This window comes from Natator depressus, chromosome 2 (genome assembly GCF_965152275.1).
Source record: "Natator depressus isolate rNatDep1 chromosome 2, rNatDep2.hap1, whole genome shotgun sequence".
Taxonomy (NCBI): Eukaryota; Metazoa; Chordata; order Testudines; family Cheloniidae; genus Natator; species Natator depressus.
Window position 1 is genome coordinate 183025620 of NC_134235.1, and position 3487 is coordinate 183029106.

General features: G+C 37.7%; 1 pseudogene; it reads right to left on the reverse strand.

Moving 5' to 3' along the window:
* Positions 1 to 626: 626 nt before the first annotated feature.
* LOC141981901 (E3 SUMO-protein ligase KIAA1586-like) lies at positions 627 to 3009 on the reverse strand (annotated as a pseudogene).
* Between the last annotated feature and the right edge of the window lie 478 nt (positions 3010 to 3487).

The following is a 3487-nucleotide window of genomic DNA, read 5'->3' on the forward strand; positions in this document are numbered from 1 at the left end:
GGCCTCTTAACCAATGTTCCCTCTAATTTTTGACAGGCCGTGTGTGCAAAAAAATTTATTTTGTGCAAATTTTTGAAGCAGAGTTCAAATTTGTGCGCCATGAGGCAAATGCACCCAAGTGAGTAAAATGCTTACATTTAAAAAGTTTTAATTTGCAATTTGTGATAATAATAGTTTTACACCATGTTATTTTATAAATGTCATTTTTAAATACTTAGAAAAAGGAAATTTAACCATTCTTCATGAAGCAGAAGTTAGTTTTAAGCATTACACTTTATGAACTTTTTTATAGACAATCACGAGCATATATCAAACACATATTAACCATGATCATTATCAGTCCATAGGCTTCTGCCCGTTGGTGTCCACTTTCACCTTTCATTCTATACACATGTCCAAAAAGATTTTGATAAACATATAATAAAGACAATTTAATAAGCATGCCATTATGTCAATTTATATGGGTTTTCAGATAGAGACATCATAAGTAAAAAAAGAAAAACAAGAGTTTGTGTTTTAAATTTAAAATTTTCCTAAAAAAATCAATAAATGATTATCAGCCAAGAATAAGATATGTAATTACAAATGCATTTTAATTTCCTTATTGGTTGAAATGTCAAAGACTGCTAAACTAACCTTACTGTTTTTCCCTGCGATCTTTTTTCATTTGCCCATTCAATATAAACTCTGTCCAGATCTATCAGTCCTCCATCCAGCTGGTAATTCTTAATATACATCAGCATTTCCAAATGATCTACTTGTAAACGATTCCGTAGTTTGTTTTTTAGAGTGTTCATTAAACTAAAGCCACGCTCACAGTCTGCACTTGACGTTGGGAATGTTCCTCCAATATCCATCAACTTTGCAAGATCCTGAAACTGTTCGTTCTGGTGAGCAAATGTCACCATATCCAGGGAACTTAAAACCAATTGGCTTTTGCAGTAGCTGAAAGAATCAAACTTGAAGTCATTATACTGACTGACGATAACAATCTCTTCAGCAAGAAAGTCTTTGTATTTTGAACATAGGGATTTGACCTGATGAATTCCAAAATTGAAGTCACACTTAACTATTGCTGCACAATCAAAAGCGGACCACTCCTGGACTTCATCCTCTGGAAACCTGTCTGCCAAATGTGCACACAAGTTGTTTATGAAAGTTATTATGGAACTGGTATCAATTTCATTATTTTCTTGAGAGCTCATATCTAAGAGAGCCTTAACTTTGTCACTCCATATGACTGAATCTCCAAGGTACTGTCTTCTGATCTTGTTCAGTTTACCTCGGGCAAGGTGAAATGCTTCAAGAGGTGTAAGGCCCCGTTTCTGGAGCAGCGTGGATAATGAAGCCAGCTCTGACAAAACATCATTCAAAACTTCTAACGTTATTCGGTATTCCATGGTATTCAGCTTTTTGTGGCAGTATTTAGAAACTGGATCAGTATCTTTGTCTTGCTCAAAATATTCCAAAAGAGGATTATAGTTGCAAATAATTGTTCCAAGTGCAAAGTGCCCAGATAACCAGCACACTTCATTGAGTGGCCTGAAAGCCACTGACTCACATTCATAAGCATCCACTAGTTCCTGAAATTTGCATTTTCTCCTGGATGACCAACAGAACACCGTGTAGACAGTTCTCATTAAGGTTTCGATGTCTCTTATCAGCTTGATCTCTTTCCATGCATCAGAAATCCCCAAGTCTTCCCGGTGTGCAACGCAATGTTGCTGGACTTAGTGTGGAATATCACGTTTCAGCTGAGCCGCCACACCATTGAGTTTGCCCAACATCACGGAGGCACCATCAGATGTGAACATCACCATTTTCATTAGATCAAGTTGGTGTTTTTTATAAAACTCTTTGATTGCAGACACTTTTGAAACAGCATCACATTCTTGCAATCGTAATAGTCCAAAAGAAGATTTATAGTCTGCAGAATTTATGGATCTACATTTAAAGTAGAGTATCAAGTATCAGTTAATGGATATATCAGTGCTTTCATCAACAGCTATTGCTGATGCTATTTCATGCATGAGGTCATTATGGACAATGCAGTTGATAATTTCAAGAAATTCAAAAGCATAATTTTTACTTCTCCAGCTCTCTAGTATGTGCACATACTTTTCCATGTGGTCATTAATATCCTGAACAGAAAGCATTGAGCTGTTCATTTTAATAGCCAACACCACACTGTCTATAACTACCTTGATTTCTTCTGAGTTTGAGCGCTTGCATTCAAGATTAATTTGCCTCCTCTGCTTTCAGGCTGGACTTTCAAGAATCGTGCTAACCAATCCCCTCCATAAGGAAGGGTTTTTGTTTCTAAGTCTTGTTACACCATCTATATGAGACTTACTTGACAGATGACGCTTTAAGAAATCCAACTTCCATACATCGTTCCACATTCTTCCTATTGAAAATTCTCCCGAAGCTCTGGCATCTCGACAATATACACAAACCACTCCATTGTCCTAATCATATGTGACTATTTCACGAAGTTTAACAAGCATTACACTATGTGACTTCGGTGTAATCGTCTCTCATCCAGCAATCCAGATTTAAATGAAGTCGTTGTTCTTTTATGCTTTCGACCTCAAGACAGTGACATTTTGGGATTGATTTTTTACCAGATTGGTTTATTTAAAATTAATAATTTTATTATATGGCTACTATTTCAATGCACATAACAGTGTGACTCGACAAAAGCACAAATGGGAGATCATTCAGATCAGGATACCAGAAGTTTGTGCATAGCTTCGATCACATCCATGCATCTGAGGCAAAAAAAAAGCGGAAAAATGGTAAAACATCATGAGTAAATGTATGAAGTCCAATGCCTTTGAAAGATTTCAATCACAAAAACAACACTTACCTTTGTTCATTTCTGGGAAATCTTTGCAGTTCCCTAGCAACTACAGCCAGGCATTTTGACTTATTCGCACATACTTGAGTTTGTACACAGCCAAATGAACAGACTACAAGGAGATGTGTGGGTCCTGACCGTCCCGACATGACCAACGTTCCACGTTCGAAATGCTGGCGGGGAGAGGTACGATTCATTGCCCTCCTTTCCCTTCCCCACCCTTGCCAGCTAATAGAATCTGGCTGTGTTGACAGATGGTGGGCGAACAATGTCAAAAGTCCCCCATAAATGATATTTCGGCCTGGCTCTGATGTAGTATTTCATTTTTTGTGCGCGCAGTGTTTCGCCGTGTGTGCGGGATTTAGGATTGCACATGCACAGCTTAGAGGGAACAGTGCTCTTAACAAGATTAGAGATCATAGTGAACAAGCAACTGACCTTGAGCTCCCAATGCAGTTCTGTGGCAAATAGGGCTAATGTGATTCTTGGACGTATAGACCAGGAGTAATGAATAGGGAGGTGATTTTACCTCTGTATACGGTATTGGCGAGACATATACTGAAATATTATGTACAGTTCTGGTGTCTACATTTTTAAAAGGACAATGAAAAATTGGAGAAAGTGCAG